Source organism: Crotalus tigris, unplaced genomic scaffold (assembly GCF_016545835.1).
Source record: "Crotalus tigris isolate CLP2741 ecotype Arizona unplaced genomic scaffold, ASM1654583v1 scf7180000017744.3724543626:3957646, whole genome shotgun sequence".
NCBI classification, from domain to species: domain Eukaryota; kingdom Metazoa; phylum Chordata; class Lepidosauria; order Squamata; family Viperidae; genus Crotalus; species Crotalus tigris.
Genome location: NW_024096611.1, coordinates 935,471 through 959,858, shown reverse-complemented (window position 1 = coordinate 959,858; position 24,388 = coordinate 935,471). Strand labels below are relative to the sequence as shown.

At 37.4% G+C, this 24,388-nt stretch overlaps 1 long non-coding RNA gene across 1 annotated transcript; it reads left to right on the top strand.

Moving 5' to 3' along the window:
• Positions 1 to 16,808: 16,808 nt before the first annotated feature.
• On the top strand, positions 16,809 to 23,483 carry LOC120306676. The gene is made up of 3 exons (XR_005556370.1): positions 16,809 to 16,901; positions 18,757 to 18,907; positions 23,366 to 23,483. It is a non-coding gene; the product is annotated as an uncharacterized LOC120306676 (long non-coding RNA).
• Positions 23,484 to 24,388: the final 905 nt, after the last annotated feature.

Genomic DNA, 24,388 nt, shown 5'->3' with positions numbered 1-24,388 from the left:
TGGATGCCAATATATGAATTGGCTTTTGATTTTTAAAATTTAAAAATTGCACCTGCACACTTAAAGCAAAGTTAGTTCTTCTCTCTCTCTCTCTCTCTCTCTCTCTCTCTCTCTCTCTCTCTCTCTCTCTCCCTCCCTCCCTCCCTCCCTCCCTCCCTCCCTCCCTCCCTCCCTCCGGATGAAATTACACAAACTTTACCTTAATATATCTGTTGAGTTTACATTTGGTTTACTTGAAGCTGATTTTGAACTGCCCTGAGAAATAAGTTTCTTTGATGGGTATCTCCCTTGATAACAAAGGCATGGAAAATAACCATCCTGTCTTAGAGCTTTGTCATGGTCTCATAAACACTTCGATATGGGAAACTCAGAATTAAAGCATCCCCAAAAATAGCTGCTTATTTTCTGCTTGAATAAATCTGATAAGGATAAACCTACCATCACTTTAGCTCAGGGATATATACCTTTCTTGCATCTTAGGATGCTTTTTTCTTTTCTTTTTTAAGGATTGGCCTGCATGGGCTGTCAGAAGTTTACCCAGTGCTGAGATGATGTCATGGAGGTAAAGAAGTCTTCTTGAAAGACTTCTTTAATATGGACTGGACTTCTGGTGACTTTATAGATGCAGCTTCCATAGAAAAAATACAGTTTGCCATAGCCTTTTTCTTAGGATATTTTTGAGTATCCAGTCTAGCTATAGTCCTGGAGTCATTCATCATCCAAGTTCTAATGAGGGATCAAACAGTTTAGTATCTGAGCTGACAAAGTCATTTGGCCATTTTCTCTAATGAGGTGGGTAGGATTGAAATATTGATCTATTTTTCAGAGATTTGGAGATTTGTTGAACAAAACTGATATCTAAAGAGACTTAAGCCACCCATTCTGCTCTTTAAGCATCTCCCACCTTGCAAATAACTTGAATTTATTTTGCAGCACTGGAAATAGAAAGAATATGACAAGCTTTAGTCCAGTTTTACCTCTGATCTTCCCCACTACCTCACAATGGAAAAAAAAAGAATTAAAAACCTGGGTCCCAGCCAGTCCAGTGGATATTCTTAGGTTGCTTTGAGAGCTTCAAAAGGAATTCTGGAAATTATGCATCTTCTGGGTAAATCTTTCTTACATTTGGTGTTATGCCCAAGTCAGGCATTTTGATGTTGACAACTGGTTCCTGCCTTTGCACTGTCTTTTTTTTCCTTATCCAGGATATATATTGCTTCCCTAGTATTCATGATGTTTCAGGAAAGGTTTCTCGTAGTTCATTTTTTACCCTTCCAGTGATCAGCTGCAATAACAGTTATCTGATCAAGCAGGCTTCCCCTCACTAAGACATCCAGTTGGAAATCCTCTATTCACTAAGCTCTTCTCTTTCATTTTTTAAAAAATTAAATTTAGGTACAGTAATATTCTGGATATGTCAAGTAAACATTTTGGATGAATAATGGCAAGACTAAGAAATCATATTAATTTTATTCAAGAGATGAAAACAAGTCTATAATTATCAGCTGAGGCTATATATCATATAGACAATAATATAACTTGTTAGTTTGGGCTTAGCGTATACAAAGTCAAAATTGAGAAGACAGTAACAGAAAGTTAGTGCTGCCTATGCAAAGAAGATGAAGAAACAGTGGACCACCTGGTAAGCAAGAAGATCGCACGGACTGACTACAAGCAGTGGCATGACAAAGTAGCAACAATGGTGCATTGGAAAATCTGCAAGAAATATCATTTGCCTGTAAGCAAGAATTGGTGGGATCATAAAATAGAGAAAGTCATATTTATGTTTAAGGATGGTAATTTTTGTTTTTATGTATTGGAGTTAAAGTGTTTAAAATTTTGCTTTTGGGATGTATGTATAATTGTTTGATGTTCATTTAAGTTGTATGTTTTTTGTTGTTTTTAACCCTCTATTCAGCTCTGGGAAGTAGGGGGGAGGGGGGGTTGGGAGGGGGGGAGTATTTTATTGTAAAATTTTATAAACTTTCAATAATAAAATAGAGAAAATCATAGAAAATGATAAAATTAAACTGCCCTGGGACTTCAGAATTCAAACAGACAAGCACCTGCAACATAATTGTCGATAAGAAAGACAAAAAAGTCTGGATAGTGGACATGGCAGTGCCTGGAGACAGCAGAATAGATGAGAAAGAACTGGAGAAGATAACAAAATATAAAGACCTACAAATAGAAATAGAAAGACTGTGGCAAAGGCAAGCAAGGGTAGTACCAATAGTCATAGGTGCCTTGGGTGCGCCATTAGTCAATTGCAAAAGGCGGCCTTACTAGGAACTGCTTCCATCCTGCGACGATATCTGTAATACCATGAAGCATCCACATCTGCCTATCCCAGGTCCTGGGTAAGGACTTGATAGGTAGACAAAAATGCCAAATCCAGTCCGAACATCTGGCTGACTGTGCGATGATCAATAATAATAATAATAATAATAATAATAATAATAATAATAATAATGAGTTGGAAGGGACCTTGGAGTTCATCTAGTCCAACCCCCTGCTCAGGCAGAAAACCCCATGCCATTTCAAACAAATGGCTGTCCAGTCTCTTCTTAGAAACTTCCAGTGTTGGAGCATTCACAGGTTCTGGAGGCAGGTTGTTCCACTGATTAATTGTTCTAATTGTCAGGAAATTTCTCCTTAGTTCTAGGTTGCTTCTCTCTTTGGTTAGTTTCCATCCATTGCTTCTTGTCCTGCCTTCAGGTTCTTTGGAGAATAGCTTGACTCCCTCTTCTTCGTGGCAGACCCTGAGATATTGAAACACCGCTATCATGTCCCCTCTCATCCTTCTCTTCATTAAACGAGACATATCCAATTCCAGCAACCATTCCTTATATGTTTTAGCCTCCAGTCCCCTAATCATCTTTGTTGCTCTTCTCTGTACTCTTTCTAGAGACTCAACATTTAATAAGGTCTGATTATGTTTATTAGTAACCCAATAGTTTAGCAGGATTTTGCTCCCATCTCAGGACGTCTGGAATTTTGCAACATAGATTTGATACCCCTTTTTGTTCATAAATTTCAATGAGTATTCTTGAACAGAGATGGTTGCCCAAGATTTATTAATATACTGGTACTTGTTCCAGTTACCCAGGTGGGTGACTGCTATGTGTCATATCCATGGCATTGCCTTTGAAGATGACTCATACCCTGCAGTTAGGAGAAAAATGGGATTGTTTAGTAAATGGAATGGATTTATTTTCTTGTTATGAAATGCATAAAGGGCCACAATCTCAAAGTGCTTTGCGTAGGTATCACTGGTGTGCCAGATTTCATACTCTCAGTCTGCTATCAGCTTGTTCAATGCACTCAGTTTTAGTATTTCCAACCCAGTGGAATATTGGAAATAAATGTTGTTAAAGAGGGTCTGGACTCAATCAACAGGATAACTCTCCCCCCCAACAAAAGGGGGGCAGCAAATTTGTTTTGGCAGGAGAGGCTGGCCAGAAAAAAGAGGGTTGAATTTTAAAATCAGTTAATTCAGGCCAGGGATGTGGAGAAGAAAAAAATCCTGATTGCATCCCCTGAATACCACTAACTGTGTCATCTTTCAGTACACCTTTGTCCTCGTCTTGTGGCCCAGAGTGGAACTGCCATGAAGAGGCTGGAAACTGACTTCCTCTGGAAACACTGTGTAATATAAATTCTGCCTCTTTTTATATGGGCATGTGACACAACTTGTGTATAAAAGAGGTGATGTGACACCAAGATATCGGTTTCGTTGTTTATCCCTTCTATTTAATGCCACGTGTGGATGACTTGGTTGAGAAGAATTTCAGAAACCACGTTTTGCACGGTTTCCTTATCTAACTCCTTTGGGTAGGGCTACCTTAAAAACTATGGTCTCTTTCCCATATCTGCCTGGCTGTTAAGGTCATGGTTTCTTTTCCATATCTGCCTGGCTGTTAAGGTCATGTTTGCAAAATGTTTGGAGAGGGGTGTCTTAAGAGGTGATACTGGAAGTAATACTGTAGAAAAGGTCCTTTTCTAGCATATTCCCAATTTTGCCCAATCTTTCTAAACAGGCTCACTTATAGCTGACTCCTAAGGTCAAATAGCCAGCTCTCTTTCAATTCAGCTCTGAATTTTTAATGCTTGATTTTCATCTGATTGTGTGCTTTCCCCCCTATTGCTTCTGTTTTTGTGCTAGCATTCTAGAATATTTTTTGTTTTAGCAATTTTATGACAGCTGCTAAAATAACTAAATAAAATACCAAAAATCCCCACAGTATGACGTCTCTTTCCAACTTCTGTATTTTGTTTGGGCAAATGCACTTATAACTTTATTTTTCCTTAAGCTTCTGGATTGCTTGTTGTTGGTCTTCAATTTCCTCAAATGTAGGTTAATTGAAATTTATTCTCAAGGATAAATTTTAGATACTAGTTGTACAGAACAGACATCCCCAGGCCAGCTGAATTGGGTAGCAAATCAATAGCTGCATATTCAAAATTCATTATTTCAGGCAAACTAAGATTCAGAAAATTATGTTAAATTCCTTTACCTAGAAAAGCAGCTATAAAATTACAGGGAAAAAGAAAGGAAAAAAAATGTCACATCACATTGGTATCATATTGCTTTTTGATTAAAATGTTCCTGCAGGCTTCTGTTTCAGAAAAAATCTCTTCCAAAAGCAAGATACTCTTTGACTAAATGTAAATAGTACTATGGAGTGAACCTATTGTTCCTCCCTCAATCTATAGGTTTATTGTGGGTGGAAGGGAAGGAGTTAATTACTATAGTTGCCCTCACCCATTAGAACAAATTTCTATCCATTCCTCCTCCTTGTTTTTGAGCTTCTGGTCTTTTAAGGGAAATGCTAGACCAGGGGTAGGCAACCTTGGCTCTTTTATGACTTGTGGACTTCAACTCCCAGAATTCCTGAGTTGAAGTCCAGGAGTCATAAAAGAGCCAAGGTTGCCTACCCCTGTGTTAGACTGACAGCTTTGCAACTTCTCTTCAATAAAGCAACAAAGAACAGGAGTAAAATGGACAATAATTTTGTTAATTATCCCTTGTCTTCAGCTGGGAAAGGACAAGGACAGTGCCAGCGCCAGTATTGGTTTATGATTTTTTAATTTAATTTTGATACTTTTTCAAAGTATCTGGAGAGGACAGTATTTTTCACAATTTGTCTACATCATTTCAAATTCTCAAAAGTGAAGTTGTTCCCATGATTGAACTACTAAACAGTCTGAACTGCTTCCAAGGATTTGCAGAGTGGAAATAGTGTTGACATAGAAGTGCCTTCTCATTCCTCACTGTGGAACAGGGGAATGATATTATTTAATGATCTTAACCAATACCTGTGCATGATCTTCACCTGAGTTTGAGAACTAGTTAAATATTTTCTGTTCTACGTGATTTGGAATAAATGACCAAAAGCGAAACTAGGATCTCAGTACAATCTGTATGCGGAAAAAAATACTTCCAGCTATGGTGTCTAACATATATTGAAGTGAAATCTTTCACACAAGTATATGTTGAGATAGTCCAATTAAAGTTAAATATTAGTTCTGATACTGTTAGCAACTAAAACTATAGCTTCATGCTCTTCAGATCTCTGTTCTGGCTGTTTAAAATTACCTGACCCCTAGGGAAGAAAATAAGGTTAAAGGATCAAAGCTTGCTTACCTAGAAAGTTTAGCTTCGAAACTGAGAAGCAAACCATCAAGTCAGCTTCCATTTATTAATCTATCCTTTTCCTGAATCAGTCCTTACATTTTTTAAATTCTTAAAATGCAAAGGACTGAGGTTAAAATTAACTTGACAATAATATATTTTCCCTTAGGCTTTAAGTATTAAAACTGTTGAATAGTTCAGCAGCTGAAAGCCAATAAAACAAGCAAACAAAACATGTAGGCTCATCCTGTAGTTAATTTTCTAGCCAGCAATAAAATTAATGCCAGAAACTTTCCACATAAGAGAATGGATTAATGCATTTATTATCTCAATTATAACTCAAATCTCACCAGTACATTTAACTACTGTGTAAAAGTGTCTGACCATTGCATTTTCCTTTACATTTTTGCAGCAGACCAAATAATCATTACTTTAAAGCTAGATGCAAAAACGAACGCCAAGCAAAGGATCTTGACTCCATTTGCTATGTGTTGGGATTGTATAGCGATTGTATAGTTAGAAAGTAGAGAAGAAGGGTATCTGAGCCTGCTGTGGGGCTTTCTATGGGGGACAATTATGACACAGGGTTTTCTTTTATTGTTTTAATGATTATTTTATTTATGTATAGTTAGTCCTCAACTGATGACCAGCTGCTTAATCACCATTTGAAGTTACAACAAAAAAAGTTATTTGCAACCTGTCCTCAAAGTTACAATTGCTGTACCCTACGGCCATGTGATTGCATTTTGGAAACTTGGCAACTAGGTTTCATTTGTGACCAGTTGCAATGTGTGTGGTCACATGATCATGTTTTGTGACTTTTTTTGCCATTTTCCAGCAAATGTTGGCAAAAAAAGGCTGATTACATAAGCTGGATTTGGATGTACAACCTCATGACCCGCTTAGCATCTGTGGTGACTCACTTAACAACTGCTGAGTTTTATTACATGGTGACTTGGTTTACAATCACAATAACTTACAACTAAATTCTGGACTCAGTTGTGATTCTAAGTTGAGGACCACCTGTATTGGTTGTATGATTATTACGAATTACTTAAGATGGATATAAACCTTTTAAATAAATAATGTTTTTGCAGATTTTACCATAACCCTGATCCTTTAATTTGCATTAAAGAAGAGCTAGTTATAGATTAATGTCTTTTCACTCAGAGTTTGGTCACTTTTTATCCTGCTAAACCTACTTTATTGTAAATATTGTTGGTCATGTTGGATAAGCCATCTATCATTCATTTTCAACTCATGAACAGATGGAGAAATCATAAATATATTCTAAGGCTAAGATACAGTAAACATGACAGCTAAGTACTAAACGAGCACATGCAAGAGAACATTTCCTCTCTCCCGTATGAATCTGTAATTAGGTACTATTGTGATCCTTCTTGAACTTGTAACTTAGTATCATTGGAGACAAAATTATGTATTTTTAGTCACTTTTACTAAGTATTTGGTTTTGCTACATTTTATGTAATCTCTAAATGGAAGAAATGGAAATTTGATTACAGATAGAAAATGCTGTTCAAGAAATGTTGTTAAAGTGCATTGGCTGCATTGATTCTGTGCTTTACTCATAAATTTCCACCTTTGAGAAACACAGTTGTATGATGTAGTGGATTCCAATACTGGAGTCAAATAATCAAGATTTTGCCCTTTCCTTTTTTTTTTTTTTTGGACTAGTCAGGAAATTATAAATAGAACCTGGTCACAAATATACTTGGAGACCTCTTTCACAAACTATCACACTGAGTTCAAAAGACCTGCTGTTAGTTTTTGTATTTTTCTGGCTTCATTTTCTCTTTGAATTCTGCTAAATACTGTCTCATTCTTCTTGTGTGCTATAGACCATATATATCAAATACACCCATTATTATTCTAGCAGAGACAGTGGATTTAAATGAAAATAGATGGGCTGGGAAGTTCTCCCATGCTAATATGCTGATAAAGTTGTTGGTCCTCCAGCTATGTTATTTTTTTAGTACATAGGAGTGTACCTTATGAATCATTTTCTTTTGTATAATGAAAGTGACTGCAAGATTTCTGATTTTACTTGGCATATTTTGAGAGATTGTGAATTGAACAAAGTGTGGTTTCTATCACTTCAATGTCTAAGAAAAAGATAGACAAACAGACAGAGGAACTTTCTCTTGTCTGTTAAAGACACACACGCACAACATCTATTAAGAGTACACCAGGTGAGAAGTAGCCAGAATGGTGAGAAACAGCCAACTAGGATGGAGGGAGGAGTCAAGTGAGGGCCTAGTTTGGAAACCTTGCACCCCCGCAAGTGACATAAGCTTGATCTCCCCAAGATACAAGAGCCTTATCCCAGGGGAAGGCAAGCATTCAGTTGAGATTCTTGGAACATAGTTATTAAAAAATAAAGTTACTGACTTTATTATTTGGTCTGTTGTAACCACCAGTGGTTATGTTTATTTGTATCTGACACACAGGAACTATGTATAAAAATGCTTTTTCTCTGTTTTTCATGGTCAAAATGTGGAAAGAGATGATATGGTTTGCAAGGAAGCATCCTATGAATTATTTTAATATAACAAAGTGTCATGTGCCAGGAAAATCAAGGGATCCAAGCGGTTCAAATGGGCATAAAGATTTATTGTAAGCTTAAGCTCTTTACAGGAATCTGAACTATTAACAGCCCACGCAAATTGGTGGTAGATAAGAGTCACAAGAATTCAAGGTGGGCTGGACTAAGATCCCTTGTGGACGCAAAGGAACTCATGACTGATGATACTTTTGACCTTTTCCGTTGGCTCAGCCTGCTCATCTCCTACACAAAGATTACTACTTGACTAACCTATCATGCATCACATCTTAGGGAAGGGATAAGAATTCTACTGCCATCTGTTAATTGGAAAGATTTGAATTACAAGGTTTGTAAAGATAGTCCTTGACTTATAGTGCAAAAAGATGCTGAAGATGTAAAAAGAGTGCAGACAAGAGCAACAAAGAAGATAAGGGGTCTGGAGGCCAAATCCTATGAATAAGGCTAAAGGAAAATAGGTTTATTTAGCTTCTCTTAACAAAGAGAAGACATGAGGGACTGCCTAATAGCAGTCTTTCAATATTTGAAGACCTGCCACAGGGATGAGGGCATCGATTTATTCTAGTTCAGAGAGTTCTAGTCCCACCTTAGCCATGAAAACCAGCTGAGTGTCTTGGATCAGTCACTTTCTCTTAGTCCAATTCACATCACAGGGTTATTATGAGAAAATTGGAGGAGGAAAATATGTTGGATATGTTCACTGCCTTAAGTCGTTTGTTAAAAATAACAAAGGCAGGATAAAAAAATAAATAAAATATGCAGAGCTATGCACACAGCTCTAGACAGGTACAGGAGTAACAGTATTTTTTTTAATTAGAATTGTTGCATGTACACAACCGTTTATTCATTGTGCTTCAACAAAGTAGGAAATAACTGCTTCTGAAGGGGGGAGAAACTAACTTACACAACTGTTACAATCTAACAGAAGAAACAACATTAAGGTACATTTTTGCATGATACAGGAGATAAAAAGTGGTTAAGAGTTTGAAGCGTAAGGAAAATAATGAGAGCCTATGTGTTTATCATTACGCGCTACCAGAACAAGCGTAACATAATGCGCCAGACTTTCTGATTCATCACAGATGGGTAGAAAAATATTATGGATACAAGCTATCCTTTGATGTCTCAACATTTGTTTATAAGTTTAAAACAGAGTAAAAAGTTTATAGTATTAATTGTTGCAGGATCCAATCTGGGTCGGTCATCGGGACCAGAGGTTTTGTCTTCTGAGCTTTTGGATTCATGCTGGAGCCCATCTCTAGCCAGAGAGAAGTTCCCTGAGGATGGGCTCCAGCACGAGTCCAAAAGCTCAGAAAACAAAACTTCTGGTCCTGGTGACCGACCCAGATTAGATCCTGCAACATTATTCTGGGACACGTACTGTGTTGCCTCGAAAATAAGACCTGGTCTGTCTTTCTTTCTTTCTTTCTTTCTTTCTTTCTTTCTTTCTTTCTTTCTTTCTTTCTTTCTTTCTTTCTTTCTTTCTTTCTTATTGCCTCCAAAAGAGGCATCAGGTCTTATCTTCGGGGTAGGCCTTACCTCACCTCCAGCACCGACAACCCCACCCAGCCGGTCCATTTCTTCTGGGGCTGAAGTTCTGCAGCTGCATTTGGGCCTGCATTTTGCAGTCAGATCTTTCCAGAAGGCCTAAGCAACCGAGCTATGGATTCAATAGCTTGGTGCTAGGCTGCTGAGGTCTTGCAGAACAGAGCTATGGATTGAATCCATAGCTCAGTTCTTGGCTGCACAGGCCTTCCAGAAAGCCCTGTGACTGAGAAATGCAGGCCTGGCTGCAGAAGAAGCCCCCAAAGAAGAAGTGGGCCGGCAAGGAGAGGACTGGCTGCAAGATAAGTGGGTGCAAGGTGGGTGGGGTAGCTCCCCCTCCCCACCCCCACCCTAGCTTGATTTTTAGGTATGTGCCTTGCCCCAAAGCTAGGGCTTATTTTGGGGATATGGCTTATATTAGGCCCATCCCCAAAAACCAAGCTAGGGCTTATTGTTGGTGTAGGCCTTACTTTTGGGAAAAAGTATATTTGACTTAATTCATGAATATTAATTGTTATCATATGTCCATATGTTTGCAGCATAAATAATTATTCTGCAAGTCCTTTCCTCACCCTTGGAATCTTAGAGCACCAGCACAAAAACTCAATTAGCCTTTTAAAAAAAATTCTTTTGTGGAATTAGACTGAAAAGGAGATACAATCAGGTTGAAAGACAAAGTAGTTAGGATAAAATAGTTGAGACAATACAGATCAAGGGTCAAACTTGTAGCAACCTCATCAATATACAGGTAGTCTTTGTTTAGCACCCACAGTTTGGACTAGCAACTGGGTCATTAAACAAAGTGGTTGCTAAGTTTTCGATCTTACTTCAACTTTCCTTTGCTTTAAGGATTTGCAAAGGTTGTAAATTTGAGGACTGATCGCAAATTTATTTTTTCATTACAATCAAAACTATGAACGGTCACTAAATGAGACAACTGCTGTACAAGGATTACCTGTATATGGTTTGAAAAAGATAACAAAACATATGACATATGGAATCTGAGAGGTGTCATGTGTGGGAACCTGATTTGAGAATTTTGCTACTCCATTTTCAAGTGAAAATAAGATTTTGCCAGCTGTAACGCTGAATGAAGCATTGTAACTGTGATAAGAAGAACTAATTATTAATTTCTGCATGAAAATAAGATTCATGGTGAAATAAAGCTTCCATTCATGCCATGACTCCAGAATATTAGTTAGATTTCCAGATATGTTGAGATTGTTTGCAGAGTTTTATATGAAAGGAAGAGAATCAGTGACTTCCAATCCATCAGCAGAAATTATTTCGATAGAAAGCACCATACTATTGATTTGCAGGCTTAAGGGCTGCTATAGTGAGAGATGGGAAAATGGCTTTTATTGATTTAATATGTTCTATATACATTTATTTTTCTATAAATGCATGCATAACTGTAAAAAATACTTGCATTTCGCCTTTTAGAATGTCATGTTTAGGAACAATAAACTGATAAAGGGGCACGAAAGTCTTAAACAACATTTACAGTATCTATACTATGTGCAACAGAAATTAACCTATAAATCCCACCTTGTTAATATGATCAGGATATGCTTTCATATACCTACTGAATCAAAAGTTTGAAAAAACACCAGAATCCAAGACCAGAATTCGAGATTGACCTGCAGCATTTCAATGAGCTTCTTTGTGAATTCATTCAGCATCTCTCCTCTTCCTTTTTTTTTCTCCAGCAAGGATATAACAATAGCTCATGAACATATTTGTATTCTGCTTTGGAAGAGAGCATATTGGATTTTTCTCACCCATCAGTCATGCCCTGAGGGGATTCAGATCATTAATGATCAATAGATCAGTTTAGATAAGAATGATAATTCTGGCAAGTGAAAAACTCATAAGCTTCTCCTGATGGGTTTAGGCTCCTGAGAACAAATTAATTAGCTACCTCATCCTGCTCTAGGTAATAATTTTCCTTAATGACAAAAGGTGTTTTGGAACAGCAAACTAAAAACAATAGAAATCTTGGTCTTTACAGGCTCCTATACAACCCCTACAAATAAGCATTGTAAATTTTAGTGGTTTCTGGCAGCCAAAGCTTTTGGGAACATTCAGTGAAAAACTGTGCTGTCTTAATTTTGCATTTTGTGTTCCATAACTTAAGAGGCACATAGGAGCAAAATTTTCAGTAGGGAAAAGGAGGATTTCCCTCATTTTGCTAGCTTATTTCTAATGTGACAGGAAGAAAGGAGCAGAGGAAGCTCAGGGCAGAAGGCAATTTGCAATGAATGAAGACAAGCAGAAAAGAAATTTCAACTATTGCTTCCTGATATAGACATTCTCATTCTCTCTCTCTCTCTCCCTCCCCCCCCTTGTGTGTCTATATATTGTTATTACTAAACCAGTTTTTTTTTTAAAAAAAACCCTTTATACTATTAAGGGTTTTAGACAGCAGACTTTTGGTCATGTTATTCAGATGCCATGAAGTAGGACTCAGAGCCTTGTGCCTATAAAAATAATTGCTTTCCATCTTGTCTTAACTCATATTTCTCATATTCCAGTATGCTCTTTGATTCACCCTTTTCTTTCCCTTTTTTGTCAAGCCTAATATTTTTTTCTAAACTCCTAAATTAAGTTTCTGTCTCAAAGAAAACCACTTCTACTTGGCCTTTATTTTACTGGTTCTTCTTTTAGTCCGTGATGCACCTATTGATGATCTAGAAATCCATAATCGTAAAAGAATTTCTCTCACTTTTTTCAATGTCCAACTCATAGCTGTGAGTTTTACCACTGGATATAGCATTGCTTTAACTATTCTGTTTTCATAGACATATTCTTATCCATTTTAATTTTGCATAAATTTACCATTGCCTTCCTCCCTCGTTTTTATCTCGTCTTTACCTCCCTCTTAGGCATTCTACTTCCTGTCCTTCATTGACCATGCAGATTATAATATACCTATAAAGGCTATCCATAGTGATAAATTTCAAAACCCTTTTCATCAAAGTAGCCCCATTTCTAAATAAACAATGTGGCTCCCCTGGACTGAAGTTTCAGATCAGATGCACAAATTAGTCCCTGGTTCCAATAAAATCAAGTTATTTGATGGAAGGAACCTGAAGCATGTTCTCTCTGCTAGATTGGGGGGGGTGTGTGTGTGTGTGGCGTTGCAAGCAGAAAGAATGGAAGTGATCCTGTAAATAGCCTAGCTGCCCCTGTATCATTTAGGGCTTTATAACCAGCACCTTGAATCTCACTCAAAAGCTGCCTGGGGTCAGTGCAGCTCATGGAACAGTAGTGTTATATTGGTATAATGGTCCAAACTATGCAAATATTCCCCTAGTCAAGTGTTGCCTGCTTTTTGAGGCTAGGGGAGGGCTTAAAATCCAGAACCCCTTGGTCTTGCCAGGATTAGGAGCTCAGCAGAATCACTGGTTGACCCAGGGCAAAGTTGTATAACTTTTGCTGTTTTCCTGATGGCTTGGAATGAGAAAAAGGCCTCCATCAGGATTTCCTGGGTTAGGGAGCAGGAATATAAAGGAATGCAAAGCATCAGTGCTGATTTTCAATAGATTCTTGTTCCTTGAAAAGATTCCTGAGAAAAACAGATGTTTTGGCACACCCATTAGCTTAATATATTTCAAGAAACTTTTAAAAAAAACAAAACCCTTTAAGATGTTTGATTGAAGCTCTGTCATTTTTTTTAATCTGCGGACACCCTTATATATTCCACATTTGGACATGATCTACAGTCTACACCAAGACTTTGTTACAATCAGTGAAGCAAAAATTATCTCTAGTATTCTCTTGCTTTATTATCTGTTTTATTTTAACCATTTCATCTTGTATCCTTTTGCCTTTTCTGAAAAATGTAGCATCTTTCTTTTCATGTATGGCTCTACTATTTCTTTGCAAGATCTTCAGCAATTACAAGGGTTTGATCATTTGCTTGCTCTCTTGAATCTTCCTTATTGGCTAAGAGATATGTACATCATTCTTTCCTCAAAGACTTATTCCATATTTATTGTCATAAAGCTGTTAATACCGTAGCTGCCTCCAGTGCAGATTTAAACAGTTGAAAGGATATCTGCACCTAGGTTTTTTTACTTGATAACTAACATGCCTCAGTATCTAATGGAATCAGGTCCTGAATATATTTTTCTACAAATGTTCCTGATTTTTTTTACAAATGTTTCCATTATTTTACAATTACAATTTAAAGGGGTCTGATGGAACCTTCCTTCCTTCCTTCCTTCCTTCCTTCCTTCCTTCCTTCCTTCCTTCCTTCCTTCCTTCCTTCCTTCCTTCCTATCTACCTACCTACCTACCTACCTACCTACCTTCTGTGACTATATAACCATTTTCATCAAGCCTCCTCTAGATGGCTTGACCAAATGAGCAGAATCTCATTTACATCTGTTATCTCTTCCATAATTGGAACTGGAGTCTTCTGATGTAAATATGATATAATATTATGCTATGGTTTATTTTTTATTATTCAAATATTTTCTTAATCACCTTTTATCCCACCAAAGTTTTCAGGCAGTGAAACTGATTGATGCAATTATATAAATAAAATACAATGGAATTAATAAATGCATGCAAGAATGTTCAATATAATAACAATTAAACAAAAGTAGATGATGCATGTAATTTTCTTCATTTAACATCTGCTGTCTTCATGGTCAACACCAGTAAGGCAGCTCTATAGTGAGTACTTATTTCTAGGTTTTTAGAACTAATTAGACAGAATCTCAGATGAAGCTTTCTGTGATGGAAAAGGAAATGGGAATATTGATGTAATGAAGCCTATTAAACCACCCAGTAAAAAAAAAATCAGCAAAAAAATTGGCTCATAAAGTTCATGGCCTTGACTTATAAACTAATGCTCCGAATATGAGAAATAAACAAGATGAGCTGAACTCTTAGATAGGAAGGTTAATATTGTATACACACATCCTTCACATTCTATTCACCATTGCGCTGCCCCTAATATTGCACTTCAATGTTGCACTATACTGTGGTCTTTAATATGGTTACAGCTCTGGGATAAAAACTATTTTTCAGCCTATTTGTCTTTGCTTTTATTATCCTGTACCGTTTGCCAGATAGTTCAAAAAAAGAATGTCCCGGATGAGATGAGTTTTTAAAAATATTTTGAGTTTTCTTAAGACAACAGGAACTGTATAGTTCATCGTGTGTGTGTGTGTGTGTGTGTGTGTGTGTGTGTGTGTGTGTGTAGACGAGAGGGCAGCCAATAATCCTGTGTAGACGAGAGGGCAGCCAATAATCCTCTGGGCAATGGTAATGACTCTCTGGAGAGCTTTCCTATCTGCTACTGTGTAGCAAGCAAACTACACACAAATGCAATAGGTTAGAATGCTTTCTATGGAGCAATGGTAGAAGGTCACCAGCAGTTTTTCATTCAGTTGTTGTTTCCTGAGAAGTCTCAAAAAATATTGTCTCTGCTGGGCCTTTTTAACCAATGCTATAATATGAGCATTCCAGGTCAGGTCCTCCTTCATGGTAATACCCAGAAACCTAAAGATTGCCACCCGCTCTACACAGTCTCCGCTGATGATCAGGGGCTGAATGTCTGATCTATTCCTCCTGTAATCTACTATAAGTTCCTTAGTCTTAGTTGTGTTGAGAACCAAATTATTGTCTCTGCACCACAAGAGCAACCGCTACACCTCATCCTGGTAGGCAGACTCATCCCCCTTGGAGACAAGCCCCACTTGTATCATCCGCAGATTTAACAATAATATTGCTGGGATGACTGGGGGTGCAGTCATAAGTGTACAGGATGTAAAGTAGGGGGCTCAACACACAGGATGTAAAGTAGGGGGCTCAACACACTGCAGACCAGTTTTTCAAAACACTTCATGATAATGATAATAGGGGTGAGTGCCATGATCTGTAATCACTGAGACTGTTAATAAAGGATTCTTTGGTAATGGAACAATGATGGAGGCCTTCAGACAGGATGGAATAGTGGACTGGGATAGAGACCGATTAAAAATCTTGGTAAAGACCCCAGCCAACTGGTCTGTGCGGTCTTTAAGCATCTGGCCAGAAATGCAGTCAGGTCCAGCAGCCTTCCTTGAGTTCACAGCTCTCAAGATACTCCTCACCTCATGCTCCTCCACAGTGAGGGGAGGGCTGTGGTGGACTAGTCACTAGTGACTGTAGCACAGCTGTCTCTGATGGCTTCATTTTGAAGCAGGCAAAGAAATGATTCAGCTCCTCTGCCAATGAAGCTTCTCTGTCAACAGGAGTGATGTAATTGGGTCTATAGTTGGTGATTTGTTGGATCCCCTGCCACATCTGCCTCACATCATTTTTACGAACAGAATCTTCAATCTTCCTCTTATAATCTGCCTTGACCTGCCGAAAGCCTGTCTTCAGAGTAGCTCTGGCAGCACTATATTTTTCCCCATCATCAGACCTAAAGACATTGTTTCTGTCATGCAGGAGACGCTGGACTTCCTTAGTCATCCAAGATTTCTGGTTGGGATAAATCCGGATTTGTTTGTCCACAGTAACAGTGTCTATGCAGTATTTAATATAGCCCAGAACAGCTGCAGTGAACTCCTCTAGGTCTGGGTGGTTGAAGATGTCCCAGTTTGTCCTCTCAAAACAGTCCTGCAGTGGTTGAGAGGTGCCATCAGGCCAGGATTTCACAGTCTTTATCGTGGCCGGAGCCCGTTTCCTAAGAGGAATATATGCTGGTAATAAAAGCATGGATATATGGTCTGACTGGCCCATGTGTGGCAGTTGTATAACCCTGTAGCCAAGTTTAACATTGGAATAGGCCTTGTCTTATGAGGGTGGGGTGGGATGCAGAAATCCTACTTCATGATGAAAGTATGCATGCCTGATCAGAAATTCAAGTGAATGAATGTGACAAGGTCTGTAAATTAAAATAACTGGAGGAATGAATAAAATCAGTGGTGTCTAGGATCACCTGCCTTGGATTATACTTTCAGAAACAAAAGTAAAGATTGTTTAATTAGGCATGAAGTAATAATAATAATGGACAAGCCAGTCACTCTGTCTCAGCCCTAGGAAGGAGGAAATGATAAACTACTTCCAGATCCTACCAATAAAACTGCAGGGAATTCTGTAGGCAGTTTCCAGGACTCAAGACTGACTCAAAAGCTGCATGTGAGTACTGTATATATTTTCTCAAGAAGGCAAAGGAAGGCACAAAAGTATCAGCTGTTCTTGCATTGATATTAACCAATAATTAAAAGTTAGTCTTGCAAAGGAACATAGCAGGTATGTTAGGAGAAAGTGATTGTGTAATGCTAGAATTATTGATTTTAAGTTAAACAAAAATTGAGTACAGATGAATGTATACCTTGGACTTCAGAAAAAATATTTTAATAAACTCAGAATTAGGACAAATGTGATCTCATGGCAGGAAATGTTGAGAAAGAGAGAAAGAGAAAGAGAGGAAGTAGAGAGAGTGGAAAGAGAAAGAGAGAGAGGAAAGAGAAAGAGAGAGAGGAAAGAGAGGAAAGAGAGAGAGGGGGAAAGAGAGGAAAGAGTGAGAGAACGAGAGAGGAAAGAGAGACAGAGAGAGAGGAAAGAGAAAAGAAAGAGAGAGAAAGAGAGAAAGAGAAAGAGAGAGGAAAGAGAGAGAGGAAAGAGAGAGTGAGAGAAAGAGAGAGAGGAAAGAGAGAGGAAAGAAAAGAGAGAGAGGGGAAAGAGAAAAAGAGAGGAAAGAGAAAGAATGAGAGAAAGAGAAAGAGTGAGAGGAAAGAAAGAAAAAGAGGAGAGGAAAAAGAGAGAGAGAAAGGGGGAGAGAAAGAGGGAGAGAAAGAGGGAGAGGAAAGAAAGAAAAAGGAGAGGAAAAAGAGAGAGAGAAAAAAGAGGGGGAGAGAAAGAGGGAGAGAAAGAGGGAGAGGAAAGAGAGAGAGAAAAAGGGGGAGAGGAAAGAGGGAGAAAGAGGAAAGAAAGAAGATGAGAGGGAGAGGAAGAGGAAAGAGAGAAAGAGGGGGAGAGGAAAGAGAAAAAGAGAGGAAAGAGGGAGAGAGAGGAAAGAGAAAGAAGGAGAGGAAGAGGAAGAGGAAAGAGAGAAAAAGAGAGGAAAGGGAAAGAGAGAGAGAGAGAGGAAAGAGGGAGAGGGAGAGAGGAAAGAGAGAGAAACAGAGAGAGACCCTTTTGACATCTAAAATGAAGATAACACTGCATATATCCTTTTTTATTTTATGCACACACACACACACACACACACACACACACACACACAAAAGGTAAAAAAGGATATATGCAGTGTTATCAAAAGTGTTTTGCGGCTCCCAGTGTTTTGTTTTCGGTGGGAAACGAGTCCAAGTGGCTTTTTGAGTGTTTTGGGTTGCCTACCCCTGGACTAGCCAAACCCAAGTCCTGCAGTCATTCTTCATATGTTTTAGACTCCATGCCTTTGATCCCATATATTTGGAAAATACAAATGCGAAGAATTCAAAATAGCAACATTGAAAAATGCACATCTTCAGTAGTAATAAATATTGTTATCCTTTACCCACTCTAAATATTTTCTACAAAAAGGGCAACTTAAATTTTTATAAGTATGTTGTAAATTCAGTGAAATTCCATCTACTGTAATATGACATTTCATGTTTATGAGGTTTTCTCTTCAGGCTAAATAACTGTGATATTTTATAATTTTTTTTAAAAAACTAGTAAAATTATTGAGGGATTTCATGTTTCCATATGTGGGGAATTCAGAGGTTTTTCTATAACCCAAGATGAATAGTTCAATTTTCAGCAGGGTCAAAAAGCCATTATTAACTGAATGAAATTTCTGCTTTGGTAGAAGGAGAGTTTGAATATCCCTTAAAATGTTTATAATGCCTGTTACTTCCCAAAATGTATTATTCAGCCTTCAAAATTAAACTGCATGTAATCAGTCTTCTTTCTTGTAGTGCTTCAGTTCTAATTTTATAGAACTTCAGGTATCTTGCTGTTCATCATCTTAATACTTCAGCAGAATAAATATGTCATCATATTTTAGCTTCAATCTAAACGTCTAAAGGAAAAGTATGCAGAATACTTGCATTTCGGTTTCAATAGATGAAGATGATAAATACAACAGAAAACTCTGTGAGCTGTCAGATTCAATGAAGGATTCATTTTTTTTTCCTACATCTTTTCACCATCTGGAAGTAGGTATAAACTGTAGAACTCAAATCTTTCTCAATGAACTCCATAATATTGATAGTTTTCAAAATGCCACCTTGAAAACTAAATAATAGATGATCTAAAATTATAGTCTGAAATCCAATCTTCAGATAAAAAACATTCCCTGTATTTTTTTTGGGTATATAATGCTTTCTTCACTCTGTTCTTCAAGCCATTTAAAACACCCAATCTAAAGTAATGTTGCTTAACATTTAATCTAATATGTTCTCAAGGATTGAAGGTGGAAACGGCTGGCCATGGAAATTGCTTTAACTCAATTGGAACTAAGTGGAATTATCAGAAGGTTAAATGCTTTGGGATTCACTGTCTTGAGGGTGGCACCTATTTTATTAGCATTTCTATTACCTATTAAAGGTTCTTCTTCTTATGCTATATTTATGGGGGGGTGTTTTAGGTTGCTGGTTTTTGTTTGGTCCTCTATCTTAAGAAGTTCAGGTCAGAATAATGCATATGTGGATGCTGGTTTTAAGAACAAAATTAGAAAAGAGTTGGAATTGAATCAGCAGGCAGAAATCAGAGGCAAAGAAAAACATTATGGACCCATGTGAATCTGGAAGGAGACATGACAGAGAACGTACAGTATTATTGGCCATAATCCGAAGGGAAAACGTCCAATTTCTTAGAAATTGTCACGGGCTATTTAAAGAAGTTGTTTAAGAACAAACAAACTATTCTTCCCTACCCAAAAGAGAGAAGCTAATGCAATTGGAACTTACTGCCTTAAAAATACTTCTTGTTACTGATGGATTTCACTTTGCCAATAACTTAATAACAGTGTAAATCAGTTAAGTCATTGAAATTCTACTGCACTTGAGTCAGTAGTAAATCAGGACTCATTATATTCTGAAATAACTTGGTTTGATAATGACAAGAGAAACAGGAACATCTACACAAGTGAAATTAGAATGTTAAAAAGCAGTGAGAATTTTCACGTGAGAGTTTTCAAACAGCAGCACAGTAGATGACATCCAAGGTTAAAATTGGCAATATAAAAACTGATGTTGTATACTAACTACAGAACCAAATTATTGTTTACCTTTAGGTTTACTCAAACAAATTTAAAACATATCAAACTCAATTTAATATCTCTCCAGAGGAGCTCTATAATTTATGTACACAAAGTGCTCATTGTTTATTCATTCTTACAAAACCTTTATTGTAAGTTAACGAAGTAATTGCTGATTCACTACTGTTTTTCTGTGGCCCACAAAAAGTCAAGTGTCTGCATTCTCAGTTCTGCTTCCATAGGATGATGGAAGAAGAGAAAATATAAAACAGAGAGACTTGACAATTAAAATAGGGAGATGGAAAAAATCTTGCAAATCATTCCTGTAATTATTGATGCAGGAGGCAAAATATCAATACGGTAGATTAAATAAAATTTTACAAGAACTTACTATTCTAGCTGTATCAGCTGCAGATTTACAGAAAACTGACTTTGCAGAGCACATGTTATGTCTTATGACATTACTTGGATAATTTCTGGGTTAGAACTTTCCAAAAAACACCAGTCAAATATTTGATTTTTTTTTTTTTTTGGTGCTGTGTTATTTCTTGTAAATACAAAATATAGGAGGAGGAGGAATACAAGCTGATAAACTTTGAGCCCATAATAAACCACACAATAGTGCAATACTGTGGTTACAAAGAAAAAAGTTTGGGTACTTTGACATTGGAGGAGGAGGATACAGAAAGGTCAATGAGAAAGAACTAGAAAAATGAAAAAATGAAACATTTGCTCAATCTCTATCTGAAGAACTTTATATTTTCAGATAGAGATTGAGAGAATGTGGAAAACAAAAAGCATGGTAATGTCAATAGTGATCAGTGTGTTTGGTGCTATCCTAAAAGAACTTGGAGAAGCACTTGAACATATAAGAATAGAATCTTTGCCTATCATTTACAAAAAGTCATAGACCTTGGAACCACAATTTTTTTATGACAATATTTTTGAATATCACAGTTTCTGGGAAAACAGTTTGATAGTTAAAAGTGCCAAATCCAGTCAGAAATGTTTGATAGGTTGTATGTAAACTAATATAACAATGACAACATAAGTAAGATAGCTATCCTCAACTTTGTTGGAGATTACAACTCCAAACCATCTGAATCAGCATAGCCATAGAATAAAGGTAGGAGAACTGTGGCTGGTATAATATCTGCTCTTCTGAGTTGCTTATTTCTTAGAAGAGAATCACCATCCTAGATAAGAATGCAGAAGTCAAGGGTGAACTCATACATCGATAAATGATTGGTTTGCAATCCTATAGGCTCATAACATACAGGGAAAATCCATATATGCATAGGAGAAGGAAAAGGGTTGTACAGCCTATCCTTCACTCTAGCTTTAGCCTAGGCTTCAAGGATATATGCTAGATGTGCTCCCCTGCTAGAATCTTCAAACAAGCTCAGATCTGCTTTTCTGATTGTGAGAACAGACTTTCTGAAACTTGGCTATTCAAAAATACATAAACCCTGAACCAAAGAGAATAGAAGCAACTCATCCGTATTATCATAATTATCACCTACAATGTAAATCAAAGCAATGTTGGCTTCTTACACATCTTCCTAAAACAAAATATGGAGTCACAATTCAGTCAATTAAAGTCCAGAAATGGAGATCAGACAGCTAATAAGAGGAATGAACAGAAGGCACCAGCAAGAATTAATGCCAAATCTCAGAAAATCTGAACGTGAACTTTCCAGTAAGCTGTGGAAGACAACATTGTGACTTCCATGGGGTTAGATGAACATGGATATCAAAAAACCCCTAAAGAGATTTGTAATGGAGGCTGTTTGGGGGGGGGGGGACAAGCAAGAGCCAGACCAGAAGCATGATTGTGGTGGGTGCTTTGTATGTGAAATTAAAATCTAGTATATTGGTAGAATTAGATTATAATTTAAATAAACCAGGCTCTAAAGTAGTGCTACCAAATCTGCACAACAAAAATACAAATGGCTGCCAGATGACAGCAGTGTTAAAGAGGTTTGTCTGCTTTTAAAGAAGCTGTCATCTAGTAGCCACCAGGATTTTTGCAGTATCTATTGGAGTGTGCTAGCCTGAAAGTTAATTAGTTATTAATTGATTGGTTAAATGATTACTTGAAGGCTTATTAGCTGCTACTAATTCACAGTTGAAATATTTGTCTTGTAACTGAGTATTTGGCTGATTAATAATTCAATAATGTATTGATTTGTAGCTGCTAATATTTCTATTATGAAAAGAAGAAGAATTAAAAAAATGCTTGGTTCTATAAGGTTCTAACACTTTGGGAAGGAAAGAATGTCTATGAAATATGAATCCTATACTACATCAATGACCATTCCTGCCACTTCCCACCTTTTGAAGTCATTCAAAATCTTGCCTTACCAGCAGAGTTCCATGTAGTCAACTTTAAGAATATTCAGATCGGCAACAGAATGATAATTTGGGGAGATCTGCAGCACAGGGATGAAGCCAATCAGTTGAGCCATTTTCCCAGACACGAAACCCATTCTTCCCCCAACTGAGCCTTGGGGTCTAGGATAGTTCTCCTGTGGGTTCTGTCAGATTGTTGGCAGAAGGTGAAAATCTAAGTATCATGTTTTATTTTATATTATGTTATTTAGATTTATATGGATTCCTACTTAATCTACAACAACACTGAGCAGCTCACAGCAATAACGCCTGTGTTTTTTCCTTTGTTGGAAATACAATAAAAATCATGGCGGATTGTGTCAGATGGTTTGTTATTTATCTTTCTTGTTGAAAACAAAACTTCAGATGAGATTACTGTACCGTGTTGGGACAGCTTTGCCATTGCCGGCAATGGGGTGGCCGCAGCTTCCAGATGACACGTCCGGCCTGTGGGCTGGCAGTTTGACACCCCTGGTTTACAGCATCTATTTAAAATTTAGACTTGGTTTTTATAGTGGAATCAGACAAAAACTGAGCTAGTTGAGTGACCCCCTTTTCCTATGCATATGTGGATTTTCCCCATTTGTATTAAGCCTATAGATTGCAAACCAATCATTTAGAGATTTATGGGTTATAGTTTATGGGTTAATGTTAACTTAAATTCTTAATCTCAAGGATAGCCAAGTGATATAGAGAATTAGACTATCACGTGTGTTTTCTTCATTTATGTATATTCTTTATCTTTAGATTGTCCTTCAGATATATACCAGGGCCTCAAAAATGACTGTATCTTTTATTTTTTTTTAATGTGTTTTACTTGTAGTCACTTTAAAAACGATTTGGTAATTGATATAGAATAGGCAACAAGGAGACTTGCAGGTGCTCATCACATTAATTGATGAAAGAAGCATAAAATAATGTTATTATTATTACTTTTATGATGTCCTGTAAGATAGTCCAAAACATTCAATAAACAAAGATAATCTGTTACATTTTAATAAAGTCTTTTTTCATCTTTATCTAGAACTTGAAGTAGAAGAAACTAGAATTCTACTACCTCATTTTGCACAAGGATCAGATCACCCTTTCCCAAGATTAAGTGTTCTGCAACTGTATTTTTTTCTTATATTTAATATATATGGGTAAATATTTTAATCACCCATCTCAAGTAATTCTTATTCTGCAATGGCAGGATCTGCTTACCAGCAATCTGGCCACTGCATTCTCTACCAGCTACAACATCTAGGTCAGCGGTTCTCAACCTTTTTAATGCTGCGACCCCCAACCGGTCGTAAGTCGAGGACTACTCAACTGGTGCAGCACCGTTTGCAGAATGGGACTTTTGGCGGGCTCAGCAGGGCAGAGACAGCCTGGACAATTCCTATTGGCTTTCAAAAGCCAATAGAATAAAAGGGAGTAGCACAGCTAAGGAAAAGGGGAAAAAAATGGTGGACTGCGTTGTTTGGCGACCCCCGTGAAATGGTCGTTCGACCCCAAATGGGATCCCGACCCACAGGTTGAGAACCACTGATCTAGGTCATAATCAAAGGCTGTGCCACACAGAGCACACTGCAGTAATCCGGTTGTGTGTTCATCAAGGAATCAGTCACTTTTGCCAAAGACTCTTGAATCCAGGTAAAGATGGATTCCTTATCCCAGGCATAGCACACATTTGCTACCATAAGCAGGAGTTGTCAGTCCAACAATACCCTGGGCACAGACTGGTCTTTTAGGGGAGTGTGATCCTGTATTTCACAGAAGGCAAGATGTTTACACGTGAACAGCAGCACCATGTTGCTAGGGTTTAATGTGAGATTATTCCTTTTTGTGTGGATCCCAGCAGCCTCCATGAACTAGTACAAGACTGGTCCAAGCCATGGTAGAGATATAGAACTAAGTATCATCAATTTGCTTACAGAGAATTTGAAAATAAATGGTCCTCTATTGGGCATTAATTTATCCATTTTTGTAGAATATTGCCACAGAAGTCAAACAAAAGGGTAAAGAAGGACTAGTGAAAGTTAGTAAAGACTAAGTAAGGGGTTTT